Source organism: Rhinoraja longicauda, chromosome 2 (genome assembly GCF_053455715.1).
Source record: "Rhinoraja longicauda isolate Sanriku21f chromosome 2, sRhiLon1.1, whole genome shotgun sequence".
Lineage (NCBI taxonomy): Eukaryota > Metazoa > Chordata > Chondrichthyes > Rajiformes > Arhynchobatidae > Rhinoraja > Rhinoraja longicauda.
Window position 1 is genome coordinate 94,046,622 of NC_135954.1, and position 25,409 is coordinate 94,072,030.

The 25,409-nt window shown below is 46.0% G+C and overlaps 1 protein-coding gene across 8 annotated transcripts in view; it reads right to left on the reverse strand.

The window, feature by feature from the left end:
- The window catches only part of LOC144607619 (5'-AMP-activated protein kinase subunit gamma-2), a 340,164-nt gene that overhangs the window by 218,654 nt on the left and 96,101 nt on the right, over nt 1–25,409 (reverse strand). For 2 of the 8 annotated variants that reach the window (XM_078424612.1, XM_078424603.1), the window contains exon 2: nt 13,298–13,405. The exons of the other annotated variants lie outside the window; for them this stretch is intronic. The gene's annotated coding sequence lies outside the window, so the exon portion shown is untranslated. The remainder of the gene's footprint in view (nt 1–13,297; nt 13,406–25,409) is intronic. 8 annotated transcript variants of the gene reach the window in all.

A 25,409-nucleotide genomic window follows, 5' to 3' on the forward strand; every position in this document is an offset into this window, starting at 1 on the left:
GATCACCGAAGGTTGTGGGAAGACTTCATTAAACTGTATAAAATTGAGAAGCATAATGTGGACAGTCAGAATCGTTTTGGCAAGATGGAAAAGAAAAAAAAGTACTAGAGGGTATGGCTTTAAGGTGAGAGGGGCAAAGTTCAAAGGAGATGCGCGGGCTTTTTTTTTTTTAACGTAGAGGGTGGTGAGTGCCTGGAACACACTGTGGTTAATTTAGATTTATTCACAAAATGCTGGAGTAACTCAGCAGGTCAGGCAGCATCTCGGGAGAGAAGGAATGGGTGACATGTTAGTGGTATTTAAGAGACTTTTGGATAGGCATATCGATCTGCAGGGAATGGAGGGACATGGATTATGTGCATCACAGATATTATGGGCTGAGAGGCCTGTTCCTGTGCTGTACAGTTCTACATTGTATGAGATTAGTGTATCTTGGCTTCATGTTCAGCAAGGACATTGTGGGCTGGGGAGGCTGTTCCTGTGCTGTACTATTCTATGCTCTATGATCCAAACTTTGTCTTCAGTACACTTAGTGACCCAGCCTCTGCAGCCCTCTAGGGTAGAGAATTCAAAAGATTCACTACCGTTTGAATGAATAAATTCCATCTCAGCCTAGCCCTGCATTATAATCCCTTATGTTGAGACTATCTTGGACATCCCAAGCAGGGAAAACAACAAACCTGCATCTGCACTGTCACGTTTAGGGCAGCACAGTGGCGCAGCAGTGGAGTTGCTGCCTTACAGCACCAGAGATCTGGGTTTGATCCTGACTACGGGTGCTGTCTGTATAGAGTTTGTACGTCCTCCCTGTTACCGCGTGGATTTTCTCTCGGTGCTCCGGTTTCCTCCCACACTCCTAAGACATTCAGGCTTGTAGGTTAATTAGCTTTGGTAAAATTGTAAACTGTCCCTAGTGTGTAGGATAGTGCTATTGTATGGGGTGATTGTTGGTCGGAGCGGACTCAGTGTGCCGAAGGGCCTGTTCCTGAGCTGTGCCTTTAAGGGCCGAAGTAAAGTCTAAAAGTTCAGTAAGAATTTTTTAATGTTGTGGCTGAATCAGCGTCTTAACCTGAAGCACAGTTCTTTCTAATTTTGCTTCTATCCAGTGAGCTGCAGCCTCTATCAGCTACAGTGAAAATGATTTGCATATTATTAACCATACTCTGCACTCAATTAAACAAAATAATGTAATGTTCTGCAATGTCCTGTGCGTGTCTAACTAGATTCTTAATACAACAATGACGCAGCATTCAGCCCATTGGGTCTATGTTGAGTCCCAGGGAAGCAATCATATCAGTCCCTTTTCCCATCCACCCACCACCCCCCCATCTTATTTCCCCATATCTCTGCAACTTATTTGCTCATACGAATCTCGCCCCACCCGCCATCATTTTTTCCCGCCCGCTCCTCCCTCATCACCTATTGTAGAGATTTCCTCCCATTGGAATGTTGGCCTTCATAACAAGAGGAGTTGAGTATAGGAGCAAAGAGGTCCTTCTATAGTTGTACCGGGCCCTGGTGAGACCGCACCTGGAGTACTGTGTGCAGTTTTGGTCTCCAAATTTGAGGAAGGATATTCTTGCTATGGAGGGCGTGCAGCGTAGGTTCACTAGGTTAATTCCCGGAATGGCAGGACTGTCGTATGTTGAAAGGCTGGAGCGATTGGGCTTGTATACACTGGAATTTAGAAGGATGAGGGGGGATCTTATTGAAACATATAAGATAATTAGGGGATTGGACACATTAGAGGCAGGAAACATGTTCCCAATGTTGGGGGAGTCCAGAACAAGGGGCCACAGTTTAAGAATAAGGGGTAGGCCATTTAGAACGGAGATGAGGAAGAACCTTTTCAGTCAGAGAGTGGTGAAAGTGTGGAATTCTCTGCCTCAGAAGGCAGTGGAGGCCAGTTCGTTGGATGCTTTCAAGAGAGAGCTGGATAGAGCTCTTAAGGATAGCGGAGTGAGGGGGTATGGGGAGAAGGCAGGAACGGGGTACTGATTGAGAGTGATCAGCCATGATCGCATTGAATGGCGGTACTGGCTCGAAGGGCTGAATGGCCTACTCCTGCACCTATTGTCTATTGTCTATTGTCTATTCCCCAATCTTCCCGCAAACTTGCACTAACCAACCAAAATAAGATAGACGCAAAGTGCTGGAGTAACTCAGTGGGTCAGGCAACATTTCCAGAGAAAAAGGATGGGAAATATTTCGGATCGGGACCCTTCTTCATACTCTGTGCCTGAAGAAGGGTCCTGATCTGAAACGTCACCTATCCGTTATCTACGAAGATGCTGCCTGACCCGCTGAATTACCCGCTAAAAATGTGTCTGTTTTTGGTATAAACCAGCATCTGCAGTTCCTCTTTATTAAACCAAAATAAAGATCCTCCCAACGTGTCTGCCTGAACAGTTTAATTTTGTCTCCTCTGGTACTTTTTTACCAATTATTTTACTGATGATTAAAATGTTGTTCTTAAATTGAAAACTGTCTGGTCAAACTTCCTCTGAAAACATTAGCAAGTCGCATTATCACCCTGGCAACATATCCAAGACCTTGCAATAGGATTTCAGACCTGGTAAATAATTGTATTACTGAATTAGTACAGAATTCAGCATTTTTTATAATCTCCAGATAGTTATATTTATATCAGAATCTTGTAAAACTATGAATAAAATAAATTGGCTAACAAGCCAAATCTTTATGGAATAATCATAAAACTGAAACAACAACTTGCATTTCTAAGATGCTTTAAACATTGTTAAAATGACCGAATGAGTTAATTACCAAATAAAACTTTACACAGTACCACATGAGTTATTAGGAAAGTAACCAAAGGTTTGATCAAAAGATCTAGGTGGTTAAAGGACATTCCAAGGAGGGAGTGTTTTATTCAGTTTAGTTTAGAGATACGTCGTGGAAACAAGCCCTTCGGCCAACCGACTCCGTACCAACCAGCGATCACCCCGTACACTAGCACTATCCTACACACTGGGGACAATTTACAATTTTACCGAAGCCAATTAACCTACGAACCTGTCTGTCTTTGGAGTGTCGGAGGAAACCGGAGCACCCAAAGAATACACACATGAGTACAGGGAGAACTGAGTGGCAAACATTCCAGGCCGTCGATAGACTTAACTGCTGCATCCTGTTATTCACACTTGCTTTTGGTTGTCTGTTTTTTTGAGAGGCTGAGGCAGCCAGGGTTAAATTTTCAAGGAATTGTAAAATGCACAGTAGACAAAACTTTTTAAACCTTGCAGAAAGCAAGCAGGTTGCCCAGCCTCCATTTCCACAGCTATCAAAACCAAAGCATCTCTAAGCATTTTACTTTACATTGTTTGTTAAACTCCTTAACATTAACCTAAACTCTGTTACAGTCCTTTTTGGGTTTTCCCCAGGTGCTCCAGTTTACTCCCACACTCCAAAGGCGTACAAGTTTGTAGGTTAAATGGCTGGGGTAAAATTGTAAATTGCCCCTAGTGTGCAGGATAATGTTACTGTACGGGGTGATCACTGGTTGGCATGGACATTGGGCCGAAGGGCCTGTTTCCACGCTGTATCTCTAAGGTCTAAAGTCCTGGATAACAAAACCTACCCCTCGGGTATTTTCACAACAGAGATTGAAATCTGATGTTATGATCCATGCTTTTTGACATATTTAAAGGTTTCAAAGGTCTTTTATTGTCAGGTGTACCAATTAAGGTGCAAATTACCATACAGCCATACCAAAAAAAGCAAAACACACACGCAACTACATAAAAGTTAACATAAACATCCAGCACAGCGGATTCCCCACATTCCTCACTGTGATGTAAGGCAATAAAGTCTAATCTTCTTCCCTCATTTTTCTCTCGCGATCGGGACAGTTGAACCATCCGTCAGGGCGATCGAAGCTCCCGCAGCCAGCGGTCGAAGCTCGCGCATCGGGGCAGTCGAAGCTCGCACGCCGGGGCGGTCTAAGCTCGTACGTCGGGGCAGTCGAAGCTCGCGTCTCGGGGCAGTCGAAGCTCCCGCGACGGGGCGGTCGAAGCTCCTGTGGCTTGGAGTTCCCGAAGTCGGTCTCTAAACAGGGACCGCGAGCTCCACGATGTTAAAGCCCACAGGCTTCCACGGTAGAGCACAGAGGTCGGTCTCCAGCAAAGGACACCAACTCCTCGAGTTTAGGCCGCAGTGCAGGACAGTGATACGATACGGGAAAAAAAATCGCTTCTCCATCGAGGTAAGAGATTAGAAAAGGTTTCCCCTAACCCCCTCCCCACATAAAACAAGCTAAAGAACACTAAAAACACACATTTAACACATACTAAAAAAAACAATGAAGAAGCAAGGGACAGACAGACTGTTGGCGAGGCAGCCATTGCTGCGGCCACCTGGCCACCAGTGACGATTCTGCAGTAATCTGTCCCATATGTCAGACAATACCTCTTTTACTAACAATAAATGATGTTATAGGCATGACATGACAGGGGACATAAACATAACAAACAGCAAGTCCATTAATATCATTGTCTGTGGAACTGATGTGCCACTATATTCTACACTCTGTATCTCCCCTTTGCCCTATCAACTGTACGCGAATTTAACTTAATTGTACTTATGAATAATATATCAGACCTGTTTGGATTGCATGCAAAACAAAGCTTTTCACTGTACTTCAGTACACTTGACAATAATAAACCTAAATACATGCTCAGCGATTACATCACCCGCCCCTATTCTTCCTCTTTTATCCATTGTACTTTAGTTTGACTTGATTGCGTTTATGTTCAGTATTATAGAAACATAGAAAACATGTGCAGGTGTAGGCCATTCAGCCCTTCAAGCTAGCACCACCATTCAATATGATCATGCTGATCATCAATGTCCAAGACTTTTCTTTGCCTTCCATCACAGTGAAGGTGTGCCTGGAGCAATCACTGTGATGGCTGTTTGTGTTAAAAATTGTAATTGTGTGTCTTGTGTTCTTTATTGTCTACTGCCGGACCCTGACGTGAGAGGGCGCTGGCGCTTTTGTTCGCCGCTTCTCCGTCAGGACAGTTCGTTTGTTTGTTTTTATGTCTTGACTGTTTTTGTAAAGCGTCTTTGAGCATTTGGAAAAGCGCTATATAAAATAAATGTTTATTATTATTATTATTATCCAGAATCAGTACCCCGTTCCTTTTTTCTCCCCATATCCCTTGACTCTATTAGCCCTGAGCTATATCTAACTCTCTGTTGAATACATCCAGTGAATTGGCCTCCACTGCCTTCTGTGCCAGAGAATTCCATAGATTCATAACTCACTGGCTGAAAATGTTTTTCCTCATCTCAGTCCTAATTGGCCGACCTATCTGATTGATTGGATATTGTGCAAAGCAAAGCTTTCCACTGTACCTCCGCACACGTGACAATAATAAAGCTAAACCTAGAACGTACCACAGCGCTGCACGAGTACAGGCCCTTCAGCCCACAATGTCCACACTGAACATGATGCCAAGTTAAACTAATATCCTTTCCCCGCACATGATCCATATCCCCCAATTCCCTACATAAAGGAAAAACCTGAAGATCTGAAATAAAAGCAGAAATTGTTGGAGGTACTCAACAGGTCAGGATAGTGTTAGTGTACAGGATAGCCACAAAACCCATTGAAAGGTTTTTGGGCTGGAATGTTAATGATATTTCTCTTTCCACAGACCTGCTGAGCAATTTCAGCATTTTCTTTCATTATTCAATCCAATTAATGCCTTTTACCAGACCATGCGTTGTGTGATTTGTGGTGAAATGAATGCTTTGGAGCTGATTTTAACTCGGGAAATGCCACACAAGTTACACCATTTCTATCCAAATCCTCCACGGCAATATTTTTCCCAGGAGTGTTGACAAAGAGCACTTAGTTCACCAACTTCGATGAGGTGGGAGACACAAGAGTGTAGATGCTGGAATGTGGAGTGCAGAACAAACTGCTGGAGGAACTCAATGGCTCTCTATTGGGGGCAAGGAGAGGGGGGGGAAAGGGAGGGGGGGTCAGCATTTCAGATGCAGGGTCTCAACCAAAACTTTGCTAATTATTTCCACACCCCCATCGCTCTGCCTCAGAAAAAAAGGACGTACTTTTAGAAAGGAGGTGAGGAGGAATTTCTTTAGCCAGAGGATGGGAGGAGTTGGCTGCGCCTAACGGCTGCGGCTCTCTGGCAGTCTGTTGTCTTTTTTTCTTTTTTTTTTGTTTGTGTCGGTGTTGGGATGGTTTTTGTTTCTGTTTTTGGCTGTGTATGTGTGGTGGGGGTGTGTGGTGGGGGTGTGTGGTGGGGGTGTGGGGTGGGGTGGGGGGGTGGGGCGGGGGGAAACCTTTATTTATTAGGTCTCTTCCCCGGGGCGCGGCTCGGCTGCGGGCCTTAACATTGCCAGCGCAGCTCGGCTGCGGGACGTTTCAGTGCCCGGTGCGGCTCGGCTGCGGGCCTTAACATTGCCGGCGCAGCTCGGCTGCGGGACGTTTCAGTGCCCGGTGCGGCTCGGCTGCGGGCCTTAACATTGCCGGCGCAGCTCGGCTGCGGGACGTTTCAGTGCCCGGTGCGGCTCGGCTGCGGGCCTTAACATTGCCGGCGCAGCTCGGCCGCGGGACGTTTCAGTGCCCGGTGCGGCTCGGCCGCTGGACTTAACATCGCCCGGTGCGGCCGCGGGACGTTTCAGTGCCCGGTGCGGCTTGGCCGCTGGACTTAACATCGCCCGGTGTGGCCGCGGGACGTTTCAGTGCCCGGTGCGGCTCGGCCGCGGGACGTTTCAAGGCCCGGTGCGGCTTGGCCGCTGGACTTAACATCGCCCGGTGTGGCCGCGGGACGTTTCAGTGCCCGGTGCGGCTTGGCCGCTGGACTTAACATCGTCAGCGCTGTTCGGCCGCGGGACGTTTCAGTGCCCGGTGCGGCTCGGCCGGGGGGCCTTCCATCCCCTTGCGGGGGCTGTGCGTGTCGTTTGCCTCGGTAGGGGTCGAGCTGCCTGTCCGTGGGTGCGGGGGGAAGAGAGGGGAAGTTTTGTTGCCTCCATCACAGTGAGGGGGTGTTTGGAGTCACTGTGATGGATGTTTGTGTTGGGGTCGGGTGTCCTGTGTTCTTTTCTTTTTTGCTGTATTTTGTGTGACTGCTGAAATTTCGCTCGGTGTTGTGCCGAGTGACAATAAAGTGTTGTTATGTTATGGTGGATGTGTGGAATTCATTGTGTGGAGGACGTCAATGGGTGTTTTTAAGGCAGAAATTGACAAATTCTTGATCATTAAGGGTGTCATTATGGGGAGAATGGGGTTGAGAGGGAAAGATAGATCAGCCATGATTGAATAGCGGAGTAAACTTGATAGGCCAAATGGCTTAATTCTGCTCCTATGACAGAATAAAAACCCCTGCAGGTGCTGAGTTCCTCCATCTGTTTGCTTTCTGCCCTGTCAGGTAGGAACTTCTCTTCATCGGTTCCATTCCGCCAGGTCAAATGAAGTCAGCCTTCGGGAATATTTGTCCACTCTGTTCCTGCTGCATTGTGGATTGGCTCAACGTTAGGTACTGCTTCGTGCAGGGATCTGCAAGGTCCAGTAGAAAAAGACACAAAGTGCTGGAGTAACTCAGCGGGTCAGGCAGCATCTCAGGAGAACATGGATAGGTGACATTTTGGTCGGGGGGGGTTGTTTCGGAATGCCAGAACCAACTGCTGAGCCTTCCCAAGGTAACGTGGGCCGAACTCAAAGAAACACCAATGAAGGGAGGTGCCCACTTGATATAAGTGATATACTTACATCTACAGGATTCGGGTTTTTTTAAAGAGCTAATTAATATGTAGGTTTCAGCATTTTTGGGTTTGTGGGGTTTTTTGCATATGGAGTCATTTATTGTAAGTTGGTGTATTTAGTTAGCCAATACTTTGGTTTTGGGCTTGGTTTTCTTTGTTGAGTGCTTATCCTGGAGTTATAGCACAAGTACTTTGTGTTTTAATTTGTAATTTGGTTCCACAGCACTTGCATGTGGCAAAATCAATGTGTAGGATAACGCTAGTGTACGAGGTGATCGCTGGTCAGCACGGACTAGGTTAGCCGATGGGCCTGTTTCTGCGCTGTAACTCTAATGTGTAGGATAGTGCTAGTGTACGGGGTGATCGCTGGTCGGCACGGACTAGGTTGGCCGATGGCTGTTTCTGTGCTGTAACTAGTGTCCAAAGAGTGCTTGGATCCCTGGTGTCGCATCTTTTGCAGCTGCATTGGATGGTGCTGTGACAGGGCCAGTGACTACTATTGCTACTGCTGGAGATGGGAGACAATTGCCCAATGTAGTTGATTTCCTGGTGTACCTCTCCACAGCAACCTGGAGATTGGTCTCCCCATTTTCATTTGCACTATCTTCTTTGAGATGAGTCAAAATCATAAAGCATTGAAACAGGCCCTTCGGCCAAACTTGCCCACAACGACCAAGATGCCCCAACTACACTCGTCCCACCTCCCTGTGTTTGGCCCTTATCCTTCTCAACCTTTCCTATCCATGTACCTGTCCAAATGTCTTTTCAATGTTGTACCGGCCTCCACTACCTTCAATGACAGTACCTGCCTCAACTACCTCCTCTGGCAGCTCATCTACCCACCACCCTTTGTGTGAAAAACTTGCCCCTCAGGTTCCTGTTTAATCTTTCCCACCTCACCTTAAACCTATGTGCTATGGTTCTTGGTTCCCCTACTCTGGGTAAAAGTGTCTGTGCATTCATGGTGCATCCGATGATTTGTTTAATTCCTTTGGCTCTCGCTTGCAATTTCACCCAATGTTGCTTCAATGCAGCAAAATGCCAAAATAATTTTCCCCAGGTGAATCCCAGCAGATCTGGCTGCAAAGAACATAGCACACAGAAAAGTTCGGCACAGGAACAGGCCCTTCAGCCCACAACATCTGTGCCAAATATGATGACGAGTTAAATTAATCTCCTTTGCCTGCTGTGATCCATATCCCTGCATATCCACATGACTTTCTAAAAGCCCCTTTAATGCCACTATCACCACCCTGGTAGCATGTTCCAGGCACCCACCACTATCTGTGGAACGAACTTGTCCCGCATATCTCCTTTAAACTTTGCCTCTCTCATGTTAAAGCAATGCCCTCTCGCCTGTGACATTTCCACTCGAGGAAAAAACGTTTCTGACTGTCTACCCCATCTATGCCTCTCATAATTTTATATATTTCTATTCAGGTCTCCCCTCAGTCTCCATTGCGCCAGAGAAAACAATCCAAGTTTGTCCAACCTCGACTTGTAGCTAATACCCTCCAATCTAAACAGCATTCTGGAAAACCTCTTTTGCATCCACTCCAAAACCAAGTAAGGAACTGATGGAAAGGTTTTAGTGAAAAACTAAAGCTTGTTTTGTCAGGAAGATTCGAATTAAATAGCTGCCTGAGATCCATTAATATGATCGTGCTGTATCCTTCCATCCTTATCTCTGGTGATAAACCTATGATTGTGTATAGACGCATTAAAAATATCTATATGCTAAAACTCTCGTTTGTTATCTTGTTTGTGACTGAACTTCAGCCAAAACGGTACATGATAGCGTGACAATTGTAGGCCCACCTTACCCACCGTCATCACTTTACTGGTAAAAATGGTAGCTTTATTGAAATTGGTGTTATAATTTTTAAGTCATTCACATTTTAAAGTTTAAATCTATATCCTAAGGAGGGAGAGGGGAGGGTGGGAGGGAGGGAGGAAGGAGGATAATGGGGGGTTGAGGGGGATGGAGTGGGGGGGATAGGGAAGGGGGAGGGGGAAGGGGGGAGGGGAAGGGGGGAAGGGAAGGGGGGAAGGGAAGGGGGAGGGGAAGGGGAGGGGAAGGGAGAGGAGAGGGGGATGGGAGGGGGAGGGGAGGGGAGGGGGGAGGGGGAGTAGAGGAGGAGGGGAGGGAGGGGGGGAGAGGGGAGGGAGGGGGGGAGAGGGGAGGAGAGGGTGCTGTACCAATGCAGGAGAGGTTTGGGCTCAACGGGTCCACGGTCTAGTATTACAATAAAAACTACTTCATACAGTACATTTAATACAACAAGGATGACAATTTCCCAGCTTAATCAAAGAACCCATCAGTGAAAATGGACATATTCAAAGTTAGTTTTAGGGTTCTTGTCAAGTAAACCTGAAGCAAAAAGCTTTGCAACAGTGAAGTAATTTATCAGTCAGGGTTTCAACGTAAAAATGTCGAATTTTTTTTCCTCCCTTTTACCTATCCACATTGTCGTATTATTTCTATTCTCCAAATTACACTCATGCCTGCATAAATCTCAGCAGTCACTAACAAATTTAGCCTGTTGCCTTCAGTTGTAGCCTGGCTTGTTCTTACAATGAAAGAAAGCAAACTGTCACAAACAGCACATACTCAGTCAAATTACTTAATTACTGCTGTGAATCACAGCTCAATGTACACGCATTTTTCTCTCTTTTCAGAACATAAATCTGCAAGGGATGTGTGAAATGAAGGAAGCGCATACTGTACTCCTGTCTACTTCAGGATGCTCCGTCAAACACAACACTAGCTTATGACACCACAGCCCCGTCACACTGAGCGATGCTCCTTAGCTGAGCTTCACTGGATTATGCTGTCTTGCCTGGGCCCATCTCCCATATCATGCATCTTGAAACCTCAGTTCATCTACAACTCGGTTACCCACGTGGGAACTAGCACAGAGTCCCATTCATTCATCACGCTGCGTTCGGCGATGGACCAGCAACAGCTTATGGGCAGAAAATGCTTAGACCTTAATATTTTTTTATCCTCATTCGATTCTAAGCCATCACTCCAGCATCCTTCTCAGCTGGGTCTTGGCCTCTTCCCCCTCACCAACTCCAAGTCATCGATCAAAAACGTTCACTTGCACAACAGATCAAGTATCTGTACGCTGTGGACGGCTCGATGCTGACCATGTATTGTCTTTCCGCTGACTGGTTAGCACACAACAAAAGCTTTTCACTGTACCTCGGTACACGTGACAATAAACGAAACTGAACTGAGATAGACGCAGGGTGCACATACAAAGTTCCTTGCAAGTGGTGACACAAGTAGAAATTGGTCAGCACGATGAGAGTAGGAGTAGGGATATCACTTTAAAGCTACACAAGACGTTGGCAAGAACACATTCAAGAAGGAGCGTGAACAGACCACTCAAATCCTCAAACCCAGCCACACCATTGATTTAGATTGTGGAGGGCAGCACGGTGGCGCAGCGGTAGAATTGCTGCCTTACAGCCCTTGCAGCACCAGAGGCCCGGGTTCGATCCCGACTACGGGTGCTTTCTGAACGGAGTTTGTAGGTTCTCCCCGTGACCTGCCTGGGTTTTCTCCGAGATCTTTGGTTTCCTCCCACACTCCAAAGACGTACAGGTTTGTAGAATAATTGGCTTGGTAAATGTAAAGATTGTCCCTAGTGTGTGTAGGATAGTGTTAATATGCAGGGATCACTGGTCAGCGTGAATTTGGTGGGCCGAAGAGCCTGTTTCTGCACTGTATCTCTACAACTAAAACACAAGGAACTGCAGATGCTATTCCATTCCTTCCACAGATGCTGCCTGACCAAATGAATTACTCTACCACTTTGTGCTTTATTCAGATTGTTGCATGTTTGCCCAAATCCTCAACGTGGCCTTGAGAGACGTCCTATCTACCTCATTGGAGACCCTTGCACTAAGCGTAATTCACATTATTCCCCTTTTCATGTATCTGTACACTGTGGAAGGCTCGATTGTAATACGTGCAAGAAAGAGTTGCAGATGCTGGTTTAAATCGAAGATCGACAAAATGCTGGAGTAACTCAGCAGGACAGGCAGCATCTCTGCAGAGTAGGAATGGGTGACGTTTCGGGTCGAGACCCTTCTTCAGACAATCATGTATAGTCTTTCCACTGACTGGTCAGCACATAACAAAAACTTTTCACTGTACCTCGGTACACGTGACAATAAACTAAACACTAATTCTCCTTATTCTTTCCCTGTCCACTTACTCAGAGATGTGCTGCTACATTATAAATACTACAAATGCAGCCTGACATTTGCAAGGACATTGCCACTCGACTACCAGTAATATTTAATTGTAACCAAGGCAAAACCTTCCCGACAATTTAACTTAATTACCAAAGAGCTTGCTGAATTCAATTGTCAAACTATTTTGTAGCCCCCTTAGGGTGAAGCATTAAGGATTTCATTAACGAAACATAATTACTCGAAATGACTGGGCCGAGATGCACCAAGTGCCTTTTTTAAACTTATAACCTTTTTTTTCATGTGTCATTTTTAAAAAAACTTTTCGGCACCTCCATAGTGCCTGCTACCTTTTCACTACACAAGATCATAAGATATAGGAGCAGCATTCAGCCCATCGAGTTTGCTCTGCCATTCGACCGCGGCTGATCTATTTTTCCCTCTCAGCCCCGTTCTCCTGCCATCTCCCTGTAATATTTGACACCCTTACTAATCAAGAACCAATCAACCTCCGCTTTAAGAATACCCAAAGACCTGGCCTCCACAGCCATCTGTGACAGTGAATTCCACAGATTCCTCTGGCTAAAGAAATTGCTCCTCATCTCCATCCTAAATGTAGGTCCTTTTATTCTGAGGTTGGCATCACTTCCCTCTGTAGGCTCCCTCTGAAGGCTCCCTCTGAAAGCTGCTCTTCTCTGTTCTGAATGATGGAATTGGCAGCAGGAAACCAGTTTTGGACCTTAGCCTTAATTTAAAATCTCAAAAATAATGTATCTGTGTTACATTTCATTCACTCAACGTCATTCTATATCGATTGTTATATTATAACATTTTATTTGATGAACCTGCTTTACAAAGTAATATTCCATTATTCCATTTGAGATGCTGCTTTAACGATCTGTGGAGGGGAGGGGGAGGGAGAGGGGAGGGAGGGGGTAGGGGGGAGGGATGAGGTAGGGAGGAGAGGAGAGTGGGGAGGGAGGGAGGGGGGAGAGGGGAGGAGAGGGGGAGGGAGGGTGTAAGGGAGGGGGGAAGGGGGGGAAGGGAGGGGAAAGGGAGGGGGGACGGGAGGGGGGAGGGAAGGGGGAGAGGAGAGGGGGGGAGAGGAGAGGGGGGAGAGGAGAGGGGGGAGAGGAGAGGGGGGGAGAGGAGACTCCCCAAGGAGTCTTAGACTCTCCCAAGGATGATAGCGAGAGTAGAGTGGTTAGGGAAACAGACTATCAAATCAGCGATCAATTGGGTTCTTGTTTGTGCCCCTTACTCCCTCCAATTCCAAAATATCACCCAAGAGCTATCTACGGTTCGTCACGGTGGCGCAGCGGTAGAGTTGTTGCCTTACGACGCCAGAGGCCCGGGTTCAATCCTGACTATGGATGCTGTCTGTACGGCTGTTTGTATGTTCTCCCTGTAACCGTTTGTTTTTTCTCCGAGTGCTCCAGTTTCCTCCCTACCACAAAGACAAACGTTAATTGTATTTTTGTAAAATAATAAATAGTTCCTAGTGTGTGGGATAGTGCTAGTGTACGGGGTGATCGCTCATCGGTGCGGACTCAGTGGGCCAAAGGGCATGTTTCCACGCTGTATCTCTAAAGTCTAAAGGCCTCGTGCACATGATTCCTCTGCTCACATATTGCAGAAACATTGGGAGAGCATGGTCTGTGTTCAGGGTTCAAAAATGGAAATAACAAAAACATTCCTCAATAAGAAAAGTTAACCCAAACAATTGTTTTCCTTGTTCCCGTAACAGTACAGCCAGTTCTTCAAGGCAACACAAGCCCACACAAAAATGAAGGCACTCCCAAGCAATACATAATGAAAACAGAATGCACAAAAACATCTAAAGGTTATGACAATCTTTGACAAAGGAAAGAGCTTGCAGCATTTTGAAAAGACCAAAAGTTATAATAATATCTACTTTTGGTCAATGAAATTAACTGGCAAAAAAATGGCACTTTTAAAAACCTCAGTTAAAACATAATAATCAGCACAGGCATTGTGGGCTGAAGGACCTGCTCCTGCGCTATATTATATTATTCTATGTAGAAGCAAAGAACTGCAGATACTAGTTGATACACAGAAGGAAAAGTCTGGAGTAACTCCACAGGTCAGGCAGCATAGGCTTATCCATGCTCTCCAGAGATGTTGCCTGCGTTTTTCTATGCTCTATAACATACTTCAATTAAATTACACAAGATAGTTAACAATGTATTTTAGTTTAGAAATACAGCGCGGGAACAGGCCCTATGGCCCACCGAGTCCGCACCAACCAGCGATCGCTGCACATTAACACGATCTTACACACACTAGGAACAATTTTAGCATTTGCACCAAGCCAATTTACCTACATACCTGTACTTCTTTGGAGCGTGGGAGGAAACCAAAGATCTCGGAGAAAACCCATGCAGGTCACGGGGAGAATGTACAAACTCCGTACTGACAGCGCCAGTAATCGGGATCGAACCCAGGACTCTGGCGCTGCAAGGGCTGTAAGGCAACAACTCTACCGTTGCGCCACCGTGCCGCCCTCTAGTTAGTCAATGAATAACACTTTATTTCCACCCCCGAAGATGCGGCTCACCAACCAAGTTCCTCACAGCAGTTTGGATGCACAAGGAACTGCAAATGGTGGAATCTTGAGTAAAACACAATGTGCTGGAGTAACTCAGCAGGGTCAGACAGCATCCTTAAAGGGAATGGACCAGCGACGTTTTGGGTCAGGATACTTCTGCACTTTGATCCCAAATGTCACCTGTCCATTACCTCCACAGACGCTGCCTGATCTGCTGAGTTACTCCAGCACTTTGCATTCTCCTCCAGCAGTTTGGGGTTTTTTTGCTCCGGATTCCAACATCTGCGGTTTCTTTTGCATCCAAAGAACTATTCAGTGTAAGAGAGACACAAAATTCTGGAGTAACTCAGCGGGTCAGGCAGCATCTCTGGAGAAAAGGTCTGTGTGGAGCCACAGGAGATGGGCAAGGTCCTAAATGAGTATTTCTCCTCTGTATTTACCGAGGAGAAAAACAGTAGGACGGAGAAAATTGGAGCAGTCACTGGAAGAGTCTTGAGAGCAGTCAGGGTTACTGTCGAAGAAGTACTGAAGGTACTGTCGTGTTTGAAGGCAGACAAATCTCCAGGGCCTGATCAGATATATCCAAGGTCATTGTGGGAAACTAGAGAGGAAATTGTGGGAGCCCTGGTTGAAATTTACGAGTCGTCCTTAAATACAGGAGAGGTGCCGGAAGATTGGAGGGTGGCAAATGTTGTGCCTCTTTTCAAGAAGGGCTGCAGGGAACTATAGGCTGGTGAGCTTAACATCTGTAGTTGGTAAGTTACTGGAGAGTATTCTGAGGGATAGGTCATATAAGCATTTGGATGGGCAAGGGCTGATTAGGGATATTCAGCATGGTTTTGTACGTGGGAGGTCGTGTCTCACTAATCTGATTGATTTTTTTGAAGACGTGACCAAAAAGGTCGTTGAGGGCAGAGCTGTAGATGTTGTATACATGGATTTCAGTAAGGCAATCGACAAGGTTCCGCATGGTAGGCTGCTCTGGACGGTTAGATCGCGTTGGATCCAAGGAGAAATAGCTGAATGGATAGCAAATTGGCTTCGTGGAAGGAAGCAGAGGGTGATGGTGGAAGGTTGCTTCTCGGACTGGAGGCCTGTGACTAGTGGTGTGCCTCAGGGTTCAGTGCTGGGCCCGTTACTGTTTGTCATCTACATCAATGATTTGGATGAGAACATACAGGGCAAGATTAGCAAGTTAGCTGATGATACAAAAGTCAGTGGTTTTGCAGATAGTGAAGATGGTTGTGAAAGATTGCAGCAGGATCTGGATCGATTGGCCAGGTGGGTGGAGGAATGGTTGATGGAATTTAATACAGAAAAGTGTGAGGAGTTGCATTTTGGGATGTCAAACAAAGGCAGGACCTACACAGTAAATGGTAGTCCTCTGGGTAGTGTTGTAGAGCAGAGGGATCTAGGAGTACAGGTGCATGGTTCCTTGAAGGTCGAGTCGCAGGTAGATAAGGTGGTCAAAAAGGCTTTTCGCACTTTTACCTTCATCAGTCAGAGTATCGAGTTTAGAAGATGGGTGGTCATGTTGCAGTTGTATAAGACATTGGTGAGACCGCATTTAGAATATTGTGTTCAGTTCTGGGCACCATGTTATAGGAAAGATATTGTTAAGCTTGAAAGAGTTCAGAAAAGATTTACGAGGATGTTGCCAGGACTAGCGGGTGTGAGCTATAGGAAGAGGTTGAGTAGGCTGGGTCTCTATTCCGTGGAGCGCAGGATGATAAGGGGAGATCTTATAGAGGTATATAAAATCATGAGAGGAATAGATCGGGTAGATGCACAGAGTCTTTTGCCCAGAGTAGGGGAATCGAGGAGCAGATGACATAGGTTCAAGGTGAAGGGGAAAAGATTTAATAGGAATCTGAGGGGTAACTTTTTCACACAAAGGGTGGTGGGTGTATGGAACAAGCTGCTAGGGGAGGTAGCTGAGGCTGGGACTATCCCATTGTTTAAGAAACAATTAGACAGGTACATGGTTAGGGCAGGTTTGGAGGGATATGGACCAGGCGCAGGCAGGTGGGACTAGTGTAGCTGGCACATTGTTGGCCGGTGTGGGCGAGTTGGGCCGAAAGGCCTGTTTCCACACTGTATCACTCGATGACTCTAAGGGTTTCGACCCGAAAAGTCGCCTGTCCCCTTTCTCCAAAGATGCAACCTGACCCGCTAAGTTACTCCAGCATTTTGTGAATGTCTTCGCTATAAACCAGCATCTGCAGTTCCTTCCTACTTTATTCAGGGTCACTTCACTTTACACTTCTGAATATAGCCTTGGAGGTTAGGGTGACATAAGAAACCAATGTTGTCCTCCCCACAGCAATGTAAATTGTCCTTCACATAGTTCACTAAAATGTTTGATTAACTACAGTGAGCTTTGTAAACTTTAACTTTGGCAGCATGTTTGTTTTGTGTTTACTTGGCACGCTGATGCGGGCTGATCGGGAACGAGCCAAAAGAAGGCAGAGTTTAACAACAGCTAATGGCCACATTGTAAGTGAAAATAATGAAAGGCCAGTCATTTAAACTAATGACCTTGTGTCAGTGTTCAGAATTTCTCATTGCATTAATTTGTTTTTGTGCGAATGTTTAAAAGACCTTCCAGTTGACCACCTCGATGGGGCTTGGTTTTTAATACCTTAACTGAAATTATTGCCTCCAACTCAGTCTTCAATTTTAAGTTCAGATTTCCAAAATTAAAAATCTTTTAATAATGGATTTGCTACTTCCGATAGTTATTTCATATTATAGGGAATAGAACATAGGCACAGTGCTCACTTTGATTTATTCTTTTCATACCTTTCATTCATTTGTTCTTTATAACTTTTCAGACCTCTAGTTTCCCTTTCCCCTGACTCTCATTCTGAGGAAGGGTCTCGACCCGAAACGTCACCTATTCCTTTTCTCCAACGATGCTGCCTGACCCGCTGAGTTACTCCAACATTTTGTGTCCATCTTCGGTGTAAACCAGCATCTGCAGTTCCTTCCTAAACAGTTTAGTTTTAGTTCATTGTCACATGTACCGAGGTAGTGAAAAGCTTTTTGTTGCATGCTATCCAATCAGTTGAAAGACGACACGTGATTACAACTGAGCCATTCACAGTGTGCAGATACAGGATAAAGGGAATAATGTTTAGTGCAAGATAAAGTCCAGTAAAGTCCGACTAAAGATAGTTGAGGGTCTCCACTGTGGTAGATGGGAGCTCAGGACCGTCCTCTAGTTGATAATAGGACGTTTCAGTTGGCTGATAACAGCTGGGTAGAAACTGCCCCTGAATCTTATAGGGAATTGAACATAGTAATAGCCTTTCTGACCATCATATCTGTGCTGAACATGATGCCCAATTTCTCCAGTCTGAACCCGGATTGTCTTCTTTGTCCTATTTGTCTGAAGAGGACCTATTTGTCTTCTTACAGCCACATTCACCAATCTCCTCCTTAATCTTTGATGCCATCTGGTCCATCAGGGAACACTGGATTTGTCCTCTCGATCCCCGTTTGCCTTCTCTTCAATTTCAAACCTATGCATCTCCCACATCCAAAGAACGTTCACCACCTGAAAAGGGTGGTGTTTCTCTCACCACAGATGTCGCCTGACTTGCTGAGAATTTCATGAAATTCCAGCTTTTATTTCACTTCTGCAGCACCGGCGGTAATGTTGTCACTTTCTATATCATTCCCGATACGTTGGTGAGGGTTTGAGCATTTTGACGAGGAAAATATTAGCACTTTTGGCTGATTTGACACCCATAGTTGAAACTGTAAATACGGCAGTCTTGGGACATTTGCCTACATCCCTTTACTGGACTTCATCAGGTACTCACTCAATGCAGTAAGATCCCAGAAGATGGATCAGTGAAGCAGGAGCTGTAAAGCTGCTGCCTCACCGCGCCAGAGATCCCAGATCGATCCTGACCTCAGGTGCTGTCTGTGTGGAGTTTGCACTTTCTCCTGATGGTCGAGTGGGTTTCCTCCGGGTGCTCTGGTTTCCTCCCACATGCCAAAGACATGCAGGGTTTATAGGTAACATTGGCCTCTATAAATGGCCCCTAGTGTATAAGGAGTGGATGTGAAAGAGGGATAGCATAGAACTAATGTGAGCGGGTGATCAAAGGTCGGCGTGGACTTGGTGGGCTGAAGGACCCGTTTCCATGCTGTATCTCTAAACTAACAATAATAGTGCCACGTGTAGCAAGGAACTGCAGATGCTGATTTAAACCGAAGATAGACACAAAGTGCTGCAGTAACTCAGTGGGACAGGCAGCATCTCTGGAGAAAAGGATAGGTTGACGTTTCGGGTCGGGACCCTTCTTCAGACTGAGAGTAGGGGGAAAAGGAAATGAGAGATACAGACGATGATGTAGCGAGATATGGAACAAATGAATGAAAGATATGCAAAAAAGTAACAATGATAAAGGAAACAGGCCATTGTTTGTTAGGTGAGAACGAGAAGCAATTCAGTGCCGTGGAACAAATTTTGCCTTTGTCATCACTCAGGACATCTGAACGTTTAAACCTTTAAAACATAGCAGTCCATTCCCTTTTCCTTTCAGGGGCCAAACTAGTTTTTCTTCAAACACCTTGTAACTGAGAGGAATAGATCGGGTAGATGCACGGAGTCTCTTGCCCAGAGTAAGGGAATCGAGAACCAGAGGGCAAAGGTTTAAGGTGAGGGGGGGAAGATTTAATAGGAACCTGAGGGGCAACCTTTTCACATGAAGGGAGGTGGGTGTATGGAACGAGCTGCCGCATGAGGTAGTTGATGCAGGGACTATTGCAACGTTTAAGAAACAATTAGACAGGTACATGAGGGATATCGGTCAAACGCAGGCAGGTGGGACTAGTGTAGATGGGGCATGTTGGTCGGTGTGGGCAAGTTGGGCTGAAAAAACGGTTTCCACGCTGTGTGACTCTATTTGTCCACTTCAGGAGCTCCAGTGGGGGCAGTTGCACTAATCAATATGTCATAACGCACATCGAGTTTGCACGTTCTCCCAGTGACCACGTGGGTTTCCTCCAGCTACTCCGGTTTCCACCCACATCCCAAAGACGTGAAGGTTTGGCAGGCCATTCAACCACTGTAAATTGGAATGTGGGAAGAAACCCACACAGTCACAGGGAGAATGTGCAAACTCCACACTGACAGCATCCCAAGGTCAGGATTGAACCCTGATCTCTGGCACTATGAAGCTGCAGCTCTACCAGCTCTGTCATTGTGCCTGCATTAATGCCGTGTCCCTCTACATCATGCTCATTTAGTACGCAACAAGATGCCTCTTGAAGATAGATATAAAGTGCTGGAGTAACTCAGCAGGTCAGGCAGTATCTCTGAAGAAAAATGATGGGCGACGTTTCCGGTCCGGACCGTTCTTCAGACTGATCAAAAACGCGCTGAGTTACTCCAGCATTTCGTGTCTATCGTCTGTATATACCAGCATCTGCAGTTCCTTTCTACACAAGATTCCTCTTGAATGTTGTCACTGCTCCTGCCTCTACCATCTCTTCTAGCATCTCATTCACACATACCAAATACTCTCTTTGTAGAATATTTACCCCTCAGGTTTTCTCCATCTCACCTTAAACCTGTTCCCTCTATTTTAAACACATCTACCATGGGGAAACACACTCTGGCTATCTACATCTAAGCCTCTCGTAATTTTAGATACCTCTATTATGTCAACTCTCAGCCTGTGCTCCAGTGAAAACAAACCCAGTCTATCCAAATTCTCTCGATAAGTCAAACAATACAATCCAGGAAATATCCCTGTGAAGCCTTTCTGAATATTTTCTAGTTTCATTTCATTCTTCTTACAGCATGGCAATCCAAACTGACCTCAATAAACCAAGTGTAGCCTAACCAACATTCATACAACTGCAATGACCACATCTCAAATCTTGCACTCAAGACCATGGCCAAACAAGGCAAGCGTGCCATATTCTACTTCACCACCCTGTCTCTCTATGTTCCAGTTTTCATGGAACTATGCACTTCTACTCCAAGGTCTCTCCTTCATCAACACTTCACAAAACACCGCCACTCATTGTGAATATTCTGCCATGATTTAACTTCCAAAAAAGCATCGCTTTGCACTTGTCTGAGTTAATTTGTATCTCACATTCTCTTGCCCACTTTCCCCAATTGATCTGTACCCTGGTCCAGCCTTGGACAACCTTCTTCACAGTCTACCACACCAACAACTTTGGTGTCACTTGTAAATTTACTAATCATTGCACCAACATCCCCTTAGAACCACACAACATGGAATTAGGCCCTTCAGATCAGTTTGTCCATGCCGATTAAAATGCCCCATCGAAGATAGTTCCATTTGCCCGCATTTGGCCAATGTCCCTCTAAACTTCCTAACCATGTACCTGTTGTTTAAATGCTTTTATAGTACCTGCCTCAACTACCTCCTCTGGCAGCTCGTTCCATACATAAGCTCCACCATCTGAGTGAAAATGTTGCCCCTCAGGTTCCAAGAAAATCTTTTCCTTCTCACCTTAAACCAATGTCCTCTGGCTCTCGATTCCATTACTCTTGGTAAAAGAGTTTGTGCATTAACCTTATCTTTTCCTGTCATGTCGTTATGAACGTCTATAAGATCACCCTTCGGTTTCCTCTGCACAATATTGTGCTGAGTCTGAGTCCTATCATATCATATCATATCATATCATATCATATATATATACAGCCGGAAACAGGCCTTTTCGGCCCACCAAGTCCGTGCCGCCCAGCGATCCCCGTACATTAACACTATCCCACACCCACTAGGGACAATTTTTACATTTACCCAGCCAATTAACCTACATACCTGTACGTCTTTGGAGTCTATAGTGGCATTTAAAAGGCTTTCAGGCAGGAACACAACATGCAGGGAATGGAGGGATAGTGATTACATGCAGGCAGAATGGATTAGTTTAATTCAGCATCAGGTTCAGCACAGACATCATGGGCTTAAGGGTCTCTTCCTGTGCTGTACTGTTCTTCGTTCATGTTCATTTTCTACTGAAGAGACACTGGGACAGTGGCGCAGAGATAGAGTTGCTGCCCCACAGCGCTAGAGACCCAGGTTCGATCCTGACTACGGGTGATGTCTGTAGAGTTTGTACATTCTCCCTGTGACCGTGTAGGTTTTACTAGGAGCGTGTAGGAAAGAACTGCAGGTTTAAATCAGTCTGAAGAAGGGTCTCGACACGAAACGCCACCCATTCCTTCTCTCCAGAGATGCTGCCTGCCCTGCTGAGTTACCCCAGCATTTTGTGTCAATCTGGGAGCTCTGGTTTCCTCCCACACTCCTAAGGCGTACAGATTTGTAGGCTAATTTGCTTTGGTAAAAAAAATCGTGATTTATCCCTAATCTGTGTAGGATAGTGTTAGTGTACGGGGTGATCGCTAGTCGGCACGGACTTGGTGGGCTGTATCTCCAAATAAACTAAACTGAGAGACAGCGTAGTCTACAAATAAATATGGGAATATGCAGCTGGAATTCCCTCGGCCTTGCCAGTAGATGTTAGGACACAGCATGCTGTCAAACAGGTTTCAACTTAACGAGAATCTGGTGAATAAGGTAGGGTAAAGATGCACCTCCTCAGGCTGAGGCAAAAGTGGACACAGTAAGCAACAGAGTAAGAGTAACATTTTCATTTCTGTTACCCAATTCTAGCCGCAGATCAAAAACATAACCGTGTATGCCAAAGTAGAAACTATACAAAAATAGAAAAATTGCCTCAAATATTTATTTCACAAGAGCAGTTTGGCAAGAAAACTGTTCACCCACACAGCCACCTTGTGCATCACGCCCAGCAGTGGAATGGAAAACACGCAGAAATGTGATCAAGTACAGAACATGAAATTTGGATTAAGGTTCATTTGACCTTGCGGTCAACAAGACGGCTTAATCGGGACTTTTCCTGCCGAAAAGGAAAATGTGAAATGTGCGTAATTTTTATTTAAAAAGGTTGTCAATAATGATACAGATGCTTTCATTGTAACCTGTTCTGTAAGGTTTATCTGTTTAGGTTCACCAGAAGCATTAAAGTGGCGCAGCTGGTAGAGCTGCTGTCTCAGGTTCGATCCTGACCTCTGCGTGGAGTTTCCATGTTCTCCCTGAGACCGCGTGCGTTTCCTCCCACATACCCCAGGCGAGCAATTATTGGCATCTTTAAAATTGCCCCTGGTGTTTCCGCAGTGGATGCGAAAGTAGAACCAGTGTGAACGGGTGATCGATGGTCATTGTGAATCTGATGGGCTAAATTCCAATCGGCAATGAATCCTTAACCTGCTACGTAGAAACAAGGAACTGCAGAACCCCACACGGTCAAGAGAGAACGTGCAAACTCCACACAGACAGCCTCGGAGGCAGAAGCTCCCAGCACGCCAGACTGCAGGGAGAGAACCGCTGAGCCAGCTGTGCCTGCTCGACACAACCGAATGCAAGGCCTACAGGGGGGAGGCTGCCGAGCCAACCGTTGCTTGTCCCCGAAGACCAGACAATGGGGGGATGGAGCCGGTGACAACAATGATGGATGCGAGGGGCGATGAGCTGGCCGATAGGAGAGGGAACCAGGGTCTGGCCTACCACACCCTCAGGATCGGCTACGGGAGGTTCTTCCAGGGCACAAAGGTGGACGGGCGAGGGGAGGGACATCAGTTTGCTGGTCGATCCACACGTCCAAGGGAGATGAAGGCTGGAGGCCCACAGCAGCCTGGAGCTTGCCAGGATCAGGCACCACTTATCATAACTCCAGCGCGGACTGGACTTTGAAAATGGCGCCAAAACATGGCGCCTCATGCAAGGGGTCTCAGTAGACTATTTTAGTACACTTGCCAATCGAGTGTGTCCATAAGTAAGGGAATACTGTACTAGACAGTATGAAAGAAAATAATTTCATTGTGCGTTTGCACGTGACAACTAAAGTAGCGCAGGGGCAGCACAACAGTAGAGTTGCTGCCTTACAGCACAGAGACCCTGGTTCGATTCTGACCAAGGGTGCTTTCTGTACAGGGTTTGTAATGTTCTACCTGTGACCAAGTGGGTTTTCTCCGGGTACTCCGGTTTCTTCTCACATTCCAAAGACGGACAGGTTTGTAAAAATGGAAAATTGTCCCATTTGTGTAGGACAGGGCTAGTGTGCAGAGTGATTGCTGGTTGGTGCAAAATCGGTAGGCCGAAAGGCCTTTCTCCACGCTCTATCCCTAAAGTAAAAGCACCATTGAATCGAAGATCAGGATCAAACACCAATCTCTGGCACTGAGGCAGTGCCTCTACTGGCTGTGTTTTGTTGAACATCAGACCCAGAAATACATTTACATGCTTGAACCAATTTGAATCAGCTCCACATTTTTTTCCGTTTAGTTTAATTTATTATCATGGGTACTGCGGTGCAGTAAAAAGCTTTTGTTGCGCGCTAACCAGTCAGCGGAAATATATGATTACAATCAAGCCATCCGCAGTTTACAGAAAGACTGGCATGTAGTGCAAGGTAAAGTCCAGTAAAGTTTGATTAAAGATAGTCCAAGGGTCTCTAATGAGATAGATTGTAGCTCAGATTTTTCATATCCAAGATGGTGCCCAAGCCAGGCGACTCCGGGGGGGGGGGGGGGGGGGTGGTCACAAAGTGGATCTGCAATCATGCATTTTATGTTCTCACAACGATTGTGAGACTTTTGTAGACAGGAAATGAAACTGTGGTGTTCCCCAACACAATTCTGCTCTGCCAGGTCTCCTCACTGCCTGCCTGTATGTCACAGAACATCAAGCAGCACAGCACAGGACAGGAACAGGCCCTCCGCCCACAATGTCTATGCCAAACATAATACCAAGACTAACTAATTTGTTCTGCCTGCAGGTGATCCATATCCCTCCATATCCTGCATATCTACGTGACTAACTAAAAGCCTCTTAATTGCCACTAGCGTATCTGTCCCTGGCAGTGCGTTACTGACACCCACCACCTAACAAGTAAAAAAAACCTGCCCTACACACCTTAAAGTTATGCCCTGTAGTAGTTGATTTTTCCATCCTGGGATACCAGTTCTGCCTGTCTATCCTATCTATACCTCTGTGTAGGAAGGAACTGCAGATGCTGGTTTAAACCGAAGATAGACACAAATTGCTGGAGTAACTCAGCAGGACAGGCAGCATCTCTGGAGAGAAGGAATGGGTGGCGTTTCGGGTCGAGACCCTTCTTCAGACTGGTCAGAGGAAAGGGAGACGAGGGGAACTCTCACCATTTTATATACTTCTATCAGGTCTCCCCTCAACCTCCGGTATTCAAGAGAAAACTATCCCAGTCTGTCTAACCTATCCCTGTAGCTAATAACACCTAATCCAGGCAGCATCCAGGTAAAATTCTGGTGGTATTCTGTCACAGAACATGACTGCTTCTTCTCGTTTGCTTGTCATGGATCGGCTCAAGTCATTCCAGCTGCACAATTCCCCCCCCCCCCCCCGTCTCTAACCCTTTCCTCCCAAGAACAACAGTAGTATTTGAAAGGATACCGATCCCGACACAGTGGGTGGGTGGCACTGTGGCACAGCGGTAGAGTTGCTGCCTCACAGACCCAGAAACCTGGGTTCAATCCTGACTAAGGGTGCTGTCTGTGTGGGGTTTGCACGTTCTCCCTGTGACCAAGTGGGTTTTCGTCCCACACCTCAAGATGTACAGGATTGTAGATTAATTGGCTTCTGTAAAATTGTCCCTAGAGTGCAGGATAGAACTAGTGCACGGGCAATCGTTGGTCGGGGCAGACTCGCTGGGCCGATGGGCCTGTTTCCACGCTGCATCTCTAAAGTAAACTAAAATGTCAACAGCTTGTTCCTCTCTTCTGAGCTTTTATCACTTTCTTCTCCTGGTATCAGTAATTTAAAGTACTGCA